Source organism: Cryptomeria japonica, chromosome 1, assembly GCF_030272615.1.
Source record: "Cryptomeria japonica chromosome 1, Sugi_1.0, whole genome shotgun sequence".
Lineage (NCBI taxonomy): Eukaryota > Viridiplantae > Streptophyta > Pinopsida > Cupressales > Cupressaceae > Cryptomeria > Cryptomeria japonica.
In genome coordinates this window covers 302,773,706-302,788,800 of record NC_081405.1, presented here as the reverse complement: position 1 = coordinate 302,788,800, position 15,095 = coordinate 302,773,706, and positions in this window count along the sequence as shown.

The following is a 15,095-nucleotide window of genomic DNA, read 5'->3' as shown; positions in this document are numbered from 1 at the left end:
TTTTGTTGTGGCATAGAAGGATGTGTCATGTAAATTCTGACTGCATGGTTAAGATAAGTTCCAGTCAAGTTGTAAGAGATCTACCTAAGATTGTGAAGCCTTCTAATCTAATTTGTAAGGAATGTCAGTTAGGAAAGTAGACAAGAGTTTCTTTCAAGAGAAAATAGTATATACTTATAATGGGATTTTGGATCTTGTGCATACTAATCTATGTGGTCATTCTAGGGTGAGAAGCTTGTAGGGCGATAGGTGCTTTATGTTGTTGATTGATGACTATTCATGGATGATGTGGGTTACATTGTTAAGAGAGAAATCTGAAGCATTGGAGAAGTTCTAGATTTTCAAAGATATGGTAGAGACAAAGAGTAGATTAAAGTTGAAGTGTATGAGATGTGATAGAGGTGGAGAATTTACCTCATGTAAGTTCAATTCTTTTTGTGAAGAGCATGGGGTGAAGAGATAGTTGTCTACTCGGTGGACCCCTCAGCAAAATGGTATTGTGGAAAGGAAGAATAGAACAGTTTAGGAATTTGCTAGAACAATGATGATTGAAGGAAGTGTACCATAAATCTATTGGAGAGAAGTCGTGAGTACTGCAGTATATACTTTGAACCGAGTTCATATCAAAGGTGATATCGGTAAGACTCCTTATGAGTTATAATTTGTTCATGCTCCTACAGTTAGATATTTCAAAAATTTTGGTAGTAAATTAGATATATCAGAAGAAATGAAGATCTTGGGAAGTTTGATTCTAGATGTGATCAAGGAATCTTTCTTGGTTATTTTAGTAAGAGTAAGCCCTACCAGTGTTATAACAAAATATTGAGAAAGATAGTTGAAAGTGCTAATGTGAAAGTTGATGAAGGAAATGTGTATTAGCCTAGATGTTATGGGTATGAATCAGATGATCGGGATATCAGTGCAGATAAAGGAAAGCAAGTGCATACCCAAAATCATGTGGAGACTACTCCATAAAAGCCTGAGAATGAAGGTTCATATGCTAATGTAGAAGAAAGAGTCCAAGAAAATTATGGAAATCCTAAGACTCCCAGGTATGTGAGATTGAATCATTTAGAGAATCAGATAATTGGTGACAAGAATAGAGGTGTGATGACTAGGAAAAGAATTTTTGAAGAATATTGTTTGATTTCTAAGACTGAGCCTAAGGATGTTGATGAAGCTTGTAAAGGTGAAAATTAGATTAAAGCAATGGAAGAAGAACTAAATTAGATTGAAAAGAACAATACATGGATTTTGGTTACCAGAGCTAAGAATAAGAAAGTAATTAGAACTAAGTGCATATTTCAGAATAAATTGAATGAACAAGGTGAGGTTGTTAGGAATAAAGCAAGACTTGTTTGTAAAGGTTATTCATAGATGGAAGGTATTGATTTTGAGGCGACTTTTGCTTTGGAAGATAGAATTGAAGATGTTAGATTATTCCTTGCTTATGCTTCTTACAAAGATTTCAAAGTGTATCAGATGGATGTTAAGTCAGCCTTTCTTAATGGCAATCTGGAAGGAGAAGTCAATATTGAGCAATCAGATGGTTTTTAGTTGATAGAGGAAAAGGACATGGTTTGTAGGTTGAATCACGCCCCCAAAACCTCGTATGCAAGATTGGATAGTTATTTGATGAATCTTGAATTCAATAAAGGTGTTGTTGACAGTAATCTATACTTCAAAATTGATAATGATAATATCTTAATTGTTGAGGTATTTGTTGATGACATTATTTTTGGTGGAAATGATGGATTGTGCAAGAATTTTGTTGATGATATGCAAAATGAGTTTGAGATGTCTATGATTGGTGAGATGAAATTATTTTTGGGATTGCAAATTACTCAGTCAGGTAAAGGTATTTTTATATATCTTTCTAAATGTTTGAAGGAATTGTTGAAGAAGTTTGGTTTGGATGATGCTAAGCTTGTTGGTACTCCTATGGTAACCAAATGTAAGATGACAAAAAATGATGATTCTTCAAAAGAAAATCAGACAAAATATAGATCAATGATTGGTGCTTTATTGTATTTGAATCAAACAAGACCAGATATTATTCATGTTGCGTGTCTTGTTGTTAAATTTAAAGCTGATCCTAAAGAATCCGATGTTGTAGCTATGAAAAGAATTTTTAGATATTTGAAAGGGATAGTTGATTATGGTTTGTGGTATCCTAAAGATGATGACTTTACTTTGAGTTCTTTTATAGATGTTGATTGGATAGGTGATGTGGATGACCGAAAGAGTAATAGTGGTGGTCTATTTTGTTAAGATAACCGATGAACAACTTCGGGGGGGGGGGGGTGAATCAGTTGTTAACAAATTATATAAATCAAACCACTTAATAACCTTTAACCAGAGCATATAAACATTAAGTACTAAAATAGCAGAAACAAATACTAGTAGAAATAGATACTGGTAAACAATACAACTTAACAATGAAATAGATAATCAACACAATGCAACCATACCATATAATACCATGATTTGTACGTGGAAAACCCGAAAAGGGAAAAACCATGGTGGGAAGCCTACCCAAAGTTAGATGATACTTCTGCATAAAGTTTGTGATACAATGAGGGGCCTACACATTCAGGAAGGCACACTTCCTAGAACATAATGCTCATTACAAAAGAGTCTCACTGACTACAGAGAGGTTATAACCACCCCGAGATAATTGGACAACAATCCAGAAGAATGAACTACCAGAGATAGCATCTACCATTCCTGATTACAATCTTGGTTAAGCTCAATACCAGAGGCCTTTGACCTCTTCTTTGAACCTAATTGGATCCTCAATGATCGACCAAAAATCCTTCACATATGATATTACATTTCCAATCCCATACCATCAATGAGATCTTACATCAATTTATACCAACCCTAAGGCCTAAACCAATTAGGTCGGCCACCTAAAAGATATTGCAATGATCATTGCATACATCCATATTACAATGATATGCCATGTCGGCTTGAGACCAAAACAATAATAACCAATCCATAAATCATCCTGGTAATGTGTAGAGAACTCGTTAACATGATATCGGTCCATTTGCTAGATAAGTATCAGACCTACTCCAGGTTCACCACGACAAGGCAATGTCTTCAATCAATTGAAGCACAATCAAAGAACATCTTCAACATCCTTAAATCCATATAGAAGCCGCACCAACACCACTTATGCATCCTGTCCAAGATTCTCAATAAAAGCTCTATCGGTAAAACCTTAAACCCATGCCGGTAAGGGTTTACAAGAGTGTATGATAGCATTAATCAACAAGTAAATACCAACTGACCAAAAATTACTCCAAGAACATGTAACACATAAAACCAAACACACTCCATTGATCCAAACATGCCGAAAGTGTCCAACAAATAGTCCCTTCTGCCAGTAACACTAGATCTTCTGTCGGTAACCAAAACTTGTTTGTCAGTAACCAACCATAACAACTAGTGTTGACATCAATGATAAAACATCAATTCAACACATAATGAATTCATCCATAGTGCCAAAAATCTCCTTCTTTGGCATTGATGGCAACACTAGATGTGAAAAACATCTAAGTACCAAGAAAGGCCAAACAAGTCTCCCCTGTGGAAGACAACCAACAATCTCCTGAATATCAATAAATACCCCCCTCTGAATAATATCTTTGTAAAGTTCTGAATTTATTTTTCACATCACTGTCACTCTCCCTTTGACATTAATGCCATAAATCTGACAAGAATATCAAAGCAATGATATAAGCCTCTAAATCTCAAAGCTGAATACTCCCCTTGAGTAGTAGCACCACTCATCAGTGTCAGAATGAATAGTATCTCTGATAATCCATGTCGGACTGATGCCAAACTACATCAATCAATTCTCTGTCGAAGGGGCAGAAACCCCTAACATGTCTCTCAAATACTCAAATGATTCCTTAGACAAGAATTTAGTGAATATATCTGCAATATGCTCTTTAGTGTTCACATAAACCAATTTAAATTCCTTCTCTTCCACCTTGTCCTTTAAAAAGTTATACTTTATTGACATGTGCTTAGTCTTAGAGTGAAATACCAGATTCTTAGACATGTCAATGGCTACATAATTATCACAATAGATAACTACTGGTTCACTACAATTTACCTTGATATCCTTCAACATTTGCTTCATCCACAAGACTTGAGTCCAATTAGTTGCTACTGCAACATACTCAAATTCTACAGTAGATAAAGAAATGCATGATTGTTTTTTGCTGATCCATGAAACCAGTTTCTTTCCAAGAAAGAAATCTCCACCAGAAGTGCTCTTCCTATCATCAGTATCTCCTGCCCAATCTGAATCAATATATGCACATAAAGTAAAGTCATAATCTCTAGAATACCATAAGCCATATCCTGTTATTCCCATTAAATATCAGAATATCCTCTTTACTACATAGTCATGATTTTCTTTAGGATTACTTTGATATCTTGAAACAATACTCATTGCATTCATAATAATTGGTCTAGTCTGAGTTAGATATAACAAGCCACCAATCATAGACTTATACCTTATCAAATTTACTAATGTAGATGTATCTTTGATATATAATTTCTCACTAGTCACCATAGGAGTACTTACTGGTTTGGAATTATCCATACCATACTTCTTCAACAATTCCCTTAGATACTTAGTTTGACAGATAAAGATGCCTTTGTTAGTTTGAGTAATCTGCAAACCTAAGATATCATCAACAAATACTTCAATAATTAGAATATCATCATCAGTGATCTTATAATATAAATTACTATCAGCACTACCTTTAGTAAAACCAAGTTTCAAAAGATATTTATCCAACCTTGCATACCAAGCTTTAGGAGCTTGTTTCAATCCATATAAATCTTTCCTCAATCTCCAAACCATATCTTTATCATCTGTCAGTGAAAATCCATCAGGTTGTTCAATTTATACTTCTTCCTCAAGTTCACCATTCAAAAATGCACATTTAACATCCATCTAATAGACCTTATAGTTCTTATAAGCTGCATAGGCAAGAAATAGTCTAACAACTTCAATTCTAGCTACAGGTGCAAATGTCTCACCATAATCAATTCCTTCCATTTGAGAATATCCTTTACAAACCAATCTAGCTTTTTTTCTTACAACTTGACCATCCTCATTTAGTTCCAATAACATTCTTATTTTTTGGTCGGGAAACTAAAGTCCAAGTCTCATTTTTCTCTGTTTGATCCAATTCATCCTCCATAGTTTTTAACCAATGTTTATCTTTACAAGTTGCAATAACAGACGTTAGTTCAATTTGAGAAATAAGACATACCTCTTCATTTGCCAGTCTTCTTCTTGTCATAACTCCCTTGTTCCTATCTCCAATGATTTGATCTTCAGAATGATTTAATCTTACATACCTTGGTGTCTTCTGAACTTCAGGTTCACTATTCTGATCATCAGTCACAATTGAATTTTCTGATTGTACTAATGTAACTGTCTTAGTTTCCTGTACTGGTTGAGGCATTGTCAGTTGAGTTATAATCATTTCCACTGCTGGTTCCTTATCATATGATATAGATTGATTTATGTATTGCTCATCCACTTTCACATTAGCGCTCTCTACAATTTTCTGCAATCTTTTGTTATAACATCTATATGCTTTTCTTTGAATTGAATATCCAAGAAATATTCCTTCATCACATCTAGGATCAAATTTCCCAATTGAATCGTCCCTTTTGATATAGCATTTACTTACAAATTTTTTGAAATATTTAATAGTAGGCGTATTTCCAAACCATAATTCATAAGGGGTCTTATCGGTTTCACCTTTGATATGAACTATGTTGAATGTGTATATTGTTGTATTCACTTCTTCTCTCCGGTAGATGTGAGGCAATTTGGCTTCCATCATCATGGATCTTGCTGCATCCAAAATGGTTCTATTCTTCCTTTCCACTACTCCATTCTACTGAGGTGTCTGAGGTGCAAATAACTGTCTCCTAATTCTATTTGTCTCACAATAACTGTTAAATTCATTAGAAGTGAACTCACCGCCTTGATCTAATCTTAGATATTTGATTTTTAATCCAGTTTCTGATTCTACTTTTGCTTTAAAGATCTTGAATTTCTCAAAAGCGTCAGACTTCTCCATTAGAAAAGTCACCCACATCATTCTAGAATAATCATCAATTATTAGCATCAAATACCTATCACCTTGAAAGCTTCTAGTCCTTGTTGTACCACATAAGTCAGTATGAATCAAATCAAGCACATCATTAGACTTATCATGTATGCTCTTAAAATAAGTTCTAACTTTCTTTCCCAGTTGACATTCCTTACATACCAAATTATGAGGCTTCATAATCTTAGGTATATCTCTAACTACCTTAGTTGAACTAATCTTAACAATACAATCAAAATTAACATGACACAACCTCTTATTCCATAGCCAACTCTCATCAATATGAGCAATCATACATGTCTTATTACTAGTGTTCAAGTGAAATATATTACCTCCAGTCTGAATACCGATTGCAATCTCCAAACCAGTTTTGTTAATGATTTTGTATTTTCTATCTTTGAATTAAAGTTGGAATCCCTTGTCCACCAATTGACCAACACTCAAAATATTATTCTTTAAACCTTCTACATAATAGACATTATCAGTATTATTCTTACCATCCAAATAAATTGTACCTCTACCTTTGATCATACATGCTTTGTCATCTCCAAATATGACTTGACTGCCTTTTTATTCTTGCAGGGATAGAAATTTCCTTTTATCTCCAGTCATATGATGCAAGCATCTACTATTAATTAGCCATTCATCCTTAACTTCAACTTTTGCTGCCAGGGCCTTTTTTTCATTCTTGATAGCCGGTTCCAGTTCATCTTCCTTTAAAGCATAGAACGCCCATTCCTTTCCATTGTTGAATCCACTAGTAGAGTCTATAGTCAGTTCATCCTTAGATTCATCACTTACTCCTTCCTCATTCGCTATGTAGAATTGTTTGTTTCTCTTGAATCTATATCTGTTTTGATTAGGCTTAAATGATTTCTTAACTCTCTCTTCAAATCTTGCATTCCTTTCAAGACATCTAGATGCAAAATGACCAATCTTATTAATACAAAACATTTAAAAGGTGTTTTTCCTTCATACTTACTTCTTGTCAGTCCTTAGGTACTCTTCTAGCAAATAGGGCTTCAAGTTGCTCAAATTTTTTATCCTCTTTCCTCATATCTTCCAATTCTTTTGTATATAGGGCTTTCCAATCATTCTTGCCGGTAGATGATGATGATGCATGAAAAGTAGCTCAGACTTTGCAACTCCAAAAGGTCCAAATTCTTCAAGCTCAAAAGCAAATAATTTCCCAATCAGAATGTCTATGTTAACTGAAGTGTTTGCCATTGTTCTCAATTCATTAATTGCAATTGCCTTCATCTTGTAAGCCAGTGGAAGGTCTCTCAAGACTTTGGAAACTATCTCATCTTCACTCATAGATCCTCCACAACATTGAATTCCCATGACAATCTCATTTACTATTTCCATAAATGTAGCAATTCTTTCATTGTCATCCATCTTCAAGTTTTCATACCTTACCTGGTAACCATCAAGCTTAGCAATTTTGACAGTAGGGTCACCTTCATTCAAAGTTTGCAATTTATCCCACATAACCTTTGCTGATAATTTATTAGTCAATCCCATAATTTACTGATTAGTAAGTGCACACAGGAGGGCTTCTCTAGCTCTACAATCATTTTTAATATTTTTGTCCAAGTCTATAGGAGTAGGATTGCTAGATGTCGGATCATAAGGTGTGTATCCTTTCTCAATGATCTCCCAAATATCCTTGCCAAGACATATAAGATGAGTCTCCATTCAGATTTTCCATATCCCATAATTTGTTCCATCAATCTTAGGGATTTCTCTTTTGAAAATAGTTGCTGGTGGATTTGAAGTGTTAGTTACCATAGGATCTTCCTCAAGTGGTTAAGCTTCTGCAAAAGAGGACCAAAGCTCTGATATCAATTGTTAGGATAATCGGTGAACAACTGAGAGGGGGGGGTAACCTTTAACCAGAGCATATAAACATTAAGTACCAAAATAACAGAAACAGATACCGGTAAACAATACAACTTAACAATAAAATAGATAATCAACACAATGAAACCATACCACATAACACCATGATTTGTACATGGAAAACCTAGAAAGGGAAAAACCATGGTGGGAAGCCTACCCACAGTCAAATGATACTTCTGCAAAAAGTATGTGATACAATGAGGGGCCTACACATGCTGGAAGGCACACTTCCTAGAGCGTACTGCTCATTATAAAAGAGTCTCACTAACTACAAAGAGGTTATAACCACCTTGAGATAATTGGATAACAATTTAGAAGAAAGAACTACTAGAGATAGCATCTACCATGCCTGATTATAGTCCCAGTTAAGCTCAATACCAGAGGCCTTTGACCTCTTCTTTAAACCCAAATGGATCCTCAATGATCGACCAAAACTCCTTCGCATATGATATTACATTTTCATTCCCATACCATGATCTACAGTGAGATCTTACATCAATTTATACCAACCCTAAGGCCTAAACCAATTAGGTCAGCCACCTAAAAGATATTGCAATAAGATCATTGCATACATCCATATTACAATGATATGCCATGTCATCTTGAGATGAAAACAACAATAACCAATCCATAAATAATCTTGGTAACGTGTAGAGAACACGTTAACATGATATCGATCCATAACCTAGATAGGTACCAGACCTAATATGGGCTCACCATGCCAAAGTGACATCTTCAATCAGTTGAGGAACAATCAAAGAGCATCTTCAACATCCTGAAAACCATCTAGAAGCCACACCAAAACCACTTATGCATCATGTCCAAGATTCTCTATAAAAGCTCTACCGGTAAAACCTTAAACCCATGTCAGTAAGGGTTTACAAGAGTGTATGATAGCATCGATCACCAAGTCAATACAAATTGACCAAAACATACTCCATGAACATGTAAAACATAAAATCAAATATACTCCATTGATCCAAACATGTCAGAAGTGTCCAACAGATAGTCCCTTCGGCCGGTAACCAACCATAATAGCTAGTGTTGAAATCAATGACAAAACATCAATGCAACACATAATTAATTCATCCATAATGCTAACACCTTTTTCCTTGGAAAGTGACTTGTTGGTGTTGGGATCTAAGAACACTAAGAGGGGGGGTGAATCATTGTTCTACCAAAATGTACAGTTTTTAACCGTCTACACCATGTAAGTATGTACCGGTAAAGAAATAAGTATATAACAAGAAGCAAATAAATCATCCACATAAATGAACACCATAACACATAGAATTTGTACATGAAAAACCTCAATGAAGAAAAACTATGGTAGGATTTGTGACCCACAATATCAGTTCACTAGTCATATGAAAAGATATTACATAAACAGGGGCATGCACTTGCAGGAAGGCATACTGTTCATCACTAAAGAGCCTCACTAACTAGAAGCTTTCTGCCAAAGTAAATTATTGAAAATGAACTCAAGAATGCATTTGCTATGCCAGATAGAGTTCTGGTTATGGTTCTTCTCTATACCGATTCACAATCTTGAACTATTATCTATAGATCATTGCATGATACAATGTTCACATACAAAAATGATCTCCATATATATATTTTGCATCTCACAATTCTTCTATATGTTTATCTCTACACCACAGTAATACCATCATCACTACTATTTTTATATTGACCTAGCAGACTAACTTATACACCTATTATATATGGTATGCCTTATGTCATCTTACAATGCATTTACAAAGAATATTCAATGTCGGCCTCGACAATAATTAAAAAATGATTTACTAAAATAAATCTTCCTCGATGTCGGCTTCCTTGAAGTACTGATGTCGGGTGTCGATGTCGGTGTTGGTGTCGGTGTCGATGTAGCCCTGAATGCTTCCAATACTAGTATCTACTAGTATATGGCTCCTAGTGCCGGTTTGTGACTTCCATCAAGTCTTGTTGTCTTCTATCTGATCTTGTTGCCATCAATGATAGCAAAATGAATCCAATGAGTGTCAATTGCCAACAGTTGCATGGCCAAGTAAAAAGAAGAATACTATCTCCTTATCCATTGCAGAAGTTGAATACATTGTTGCTGCTAGTAGTTGTACTCAAGTAATTTAGATGAAACAAATGTTGAAAGGTATTAGAGTTGCTTTTGATGAGCCTACAACCATATATTGTGACAATTCAAGTTTTATTAACATTTCAAATAATCTAGTACTACATTCCAAGACTAAGGATATATCAATCAAGTTTCATTTCTTGAGGGAGAAGGTGAATGAGAAGGAAGTCGGATTAGAGTATGTGTCTACAAAGGAATAGATTGCAGATATTTTCACAAAGCCTTTTCCTAAGGATACCTTTGAGTATCTCAGAGGGAAGATAGGGGTGATTTACCCTCCTATTGAGAACTAAGATGCATTGAGTTGCATTAGTCTTGTGAGCTTCATAGAGATATTTTGTGATCTGGATTGATGAGTGTGGTTTCTACTAAGGGGGAGTAGTCAGTGTTGTGGTCTAGATGTTTTGTTATTTGATATATCTTGTTTTTGGCATTGCTATCAAAGGGGGAGAGAATCATGTGAAAAACTATTGTATCCTATGTTAATTTCAAGAAAAGTTTGTTGAGTTATTGGGGATTGTCAATAAATTGCAACCCAAAACAAATTATTCCAACTTAAAACTCAGTGTCGGTAAAATAGATTAACAATTATAGTATTACCGGTACAACTTAATGCATGAAATAGAAAGAGAAACCACATCCACAACACATGGCATATAGATTTTGACATGGAAACCCTATAAAGGGAAAAACCACGATGGGAAATCTTACCCACAATCAGATGATACTACTGCATATAGTAAGTGAATACAATAATGGGGTCTGCACATGCAGAAAGGCCAACTGCCTAGAGCTCACTGCTCAATCACAAAATTAGGAGTCACACTGACTACACAGTTGGATGGTTAAATCCAATAATCAATGTACTACTTCAATTTAGCATCTTCAATGCCAGATTCAGTACTAGTTTAAGCTATGTGCATGAGGACCAAACACCTTCATAACCTTTAACAACCTTCAGGTGATATTTGCGTGATTCGCACAAGAATCTTCTTATTTTTTCTCTTTACAATAATCTTTAATATGTGCACACACTTCTTCCAAATAAGATCTTACAATTATTTATACAAAACCTAAGACCTAATCATTAGGTTGACTCCCAAAAGATATTACATTTAAATCAATTACAAAATAAGTCTTGGTGCAATACAATATGTCAGCCTCAATACATTTACACATTATCCAATCAATAAATCATTTCCAAATCATGTCGTGTTGATCTAGAACATGTTTTCCTAGGTTCATAACTTGGATCTATCTGTCAGTTAAGGAAAATATGTGAACCCGATCAGTCCAATATGCAAAACACAAAATGCAAACATTCAATCCATGTCTTAGACATAACCAAATGATCTCTAGATGATAACAAGTCATCACCAACTTCCTGAGCTATCGATGAAACATATATCGATAACTATGCATAAGCCAATATCCATACCAGGACCACAATGTTCTAGTTCATCAACAAACCAATATAACTAGAGTGCCAAATCAACAGTCTAGACCTCCAGAAAGATAAGTGTTGACATCAATGACAAAACCAATGCAACACATGATGAAGTCATCCATAATACCAACAGTTGGTAGTTGTTTTCATTAATGTCAACATATTCTTCTATGTGTTCCAATGTTGTAGTCAGATTATATGAGTTGGTTTGGTCAGTGTGTTGCAGATGACTTGTTGTTGTTGAATGGGTTTTGAGGTGCTTATCTCTAGTTGATTCAGCTGAAGTTTTAGTGATCTGCAAGTTGATTTGATCAAGTTGTGAGGTCTAGTATTGTGGTTGTTATGCAGTTGTTCATGGTATTCAGTGTTTTGATTTGTGCTCCGCATTACTCCAAAATTACAATATCTTTGTGTGCAGTTTTGACAGAGTGTTTGGGATGTTCTGGTATATCCTCAATTCTAGTGGTTCATGATTTGGAAGTCCACAAGTGAATCTTTGAGGTTGACAGTCAGTTATATTGATTTTCTTGAGCTTTGATAAAAAGATGATGATGATTTTGCTAATCCAAGTTGTTGCAGTTGTTGTGGTGCAATTCACGTTGCTTATGAATGTTTCTAGATCATGTTCTATCTGTGTTGTTGGTCCGCATTGATCATTTTATTGATCTGATGGTGTCATTCATGTTATGCGACATTTATGGAATTGTAGCATTTTGCCGATGATTGAGGCATAATTCTTGGAGGTGTTTCTCATTTGCGGTTTTGATTTGGGTCCAGACTATGTCTTAGTAGACATTGTTTTGGTCCACATATTTTATTCTAGCGTGTGAGGTTATTATTTTGTAATTTGTGTTGAGGGTTTAACCAACCTTGAAATATAGGTTGATGATTTGTATATATATGTAATATTCATTTGAGAGATGTATCTACATGTGTGAATATTGTATTGATCACTTAGCAGTAGAGGACAAGAGTTGTGAAGTGTGAAAGAGTGTGCAGAAGTGTATGTGCAAAGTTGAGTTTATGTGCTTAATTAGAACTATAATGAGACATTAGGAGATGTTATTTTCTCAATTCATGTAATCCAGATTATTGTCAGAATCTTTGTAAGATAGTGAGTCTTCCCCAAGGTTGTAGCCCTTTGTATTTTGAGGAGTGGGCTCTAGGAAGTGATCTTGAATGCAGGTGCATTCCCCATTGTAATATTTCACATACTTCTAATAGGGTATTATCTCATTGTGGGTAGGTTCCCATCGTGGTTTTTCCCTTAAGAAGGTTTTCCACGTCCAAAATATTGTTGTTAATTCATGCTTTAATTGTTAATTATCAAATCTAAATTTAAGATTAAGTTGTGTTGAGTTTTTTATGCAAACTGATTCACCCCCCCTCTCAGTTTGCTACATTGTTGCCAACATATATTGCTTGTTCAAAGCTCATTTGTGAAAATGTATTCGGAGAACTACAAATTGCAAAGAGAAGTGAAGAAGAATCAATCAAGGTATTTTTCTTTCTTGATATATTTTTTGATGAAAAATCCTAATACTATTAGTGGTAGTAGCGAGGCAAGACCTAGTTCTAAATTTAGACCATTTTTTTTTTACGAGCGATCTAATTTGTGCATTTTATGTTGTTCCCAATAAATTTAGATAATCAATATAGTCTTGAGCGGAATTAATGGAGATTGTTTATGGTTAGATCGACCATATTTGATTTCAAAAGAGGCCCTAAGGGATATGATTGGTTTATGCTTGATTCGAACCATGCCTCTATTGAAGTCTGTGAAGAATGATGAAAAGAACAAATTGACTGTTGGTGTCTGATAAAAGAGACTTACAAATTGATACCATTATAAGCTTAGCAGTCAGATATGTGACTATGGGAATTTCATATAAGGTGTATTACAAGAAGCGTGAAGGTTCAACTTTTTCTATGACAGTATACATGGCCTATAAGATGGTGAAGGAAAATGTTGACTATGATCTATGTGAATTATTGAGGAAATAGTTGTTGGATAACAATCAGTTGATGAAGACTTATTTGTACCCCTTTTGGTATGGATCATTCATTGTGTGCTTGGTATTTCAGTTTCTCAATGCATTACTTGTATTAACCAATATAGTATGGAGAAGAGATGTTTTAGTCAGTACTTAGATTAAAAAAATATTTGGATAATTTGGATGATTGTGATGCTCCTTGTCACAAGTTCTTTTCAGATATATTCAAAAAGAGATGGTTGTGAGGAGTTAGATTCCTTTGAAAGTTGTTGAATGGTACATGGATGATATTACCTTTCTAGTTGACAAGGACAATTGTTTTATTGAATCTGTTGTTCTGAGAACTTTATGGGTTGCTAAGCTTCCTTATGAAGTGTTAGAGGATGGATGCATGTGCATTGTGGAGATAATTCTTAAGCTGCCAAAAGATGTAAATAAGGAAAGATTTGGAACATATGATGATATTATGGGTAGAAGTGATGGAAAGAGATTCAATAAGATTGAGACTTTGCTAAAAGGCAAGAAAGTAAGGAAATCATTTGAAAAAGCATATGTTTCCTCTTCTAAGGTGTCTAAAGCTAAATGTATATCAAAGGAGTCTGCAAAAGTTGTTATTGTTGAAAGTGATGAAGAAAATTTAGAGAAGGTCAGTTTGTAGATAAGTGCTACAACAAGGCAGGTGGTGATTTCATCCCTTGTTTCTTCAAAGGAAGGCTCATTTGATGATGAGAAAGTACTTGAAATTCTTGGGAGGCCTGATGGCTTAAGAAGTGTTGGTGAGTTGCATCTCACTATTTTGTCCTATGATCAAGATGTCATTGAACAAGTGTGTGTAATGTATTTGCTCCAAAAATTTCTTGTTCCTATAAATGTTTTTGTTGTTATTCAAAAAATGTTGATAGAATTGTTAATTGAGAAAATGGCTACAATTGCTAGTAATGATAGTGAATCTAGTGAACCTTGCACAGAAGGAAATATGATAGTGAAAATGATAGAAAGGTGCCTGAAGGTGTTGGAATCCAAGAACACTGAGAGGGGGGGGTGGTGAATCAATGTTCTACTAGTAATGTTACTTTTGAACTTATTACTTATCAACTAGTTAACAATAAATAAAATTAAAGTGCATATACCAAATAACACATAGAAAGGCAACACCATAACACTAGTATTTATACATGGAAAACCCTGCAAACAGAAAAACCATAGTGGGGTTGATACCCATAATATCTATATACTTGATCAAGGTATATAAATATTACATGAGAGGGTCTGCACATGTAGAAAGGCCAACTACCTAGAGCTCACTGCTCAAACACAAAATAAGAAGTCTCACTGACTTACAGAATTGTAGTGTCATAAAATTGTGACCCTTACAATTTTAACCATATTTTAGGTCCTCACTTGGCAACAACATCTTCTTCCCTAACCAAGACCTATTTATATATTCTCACCCCTTCACCCTTCCTCCT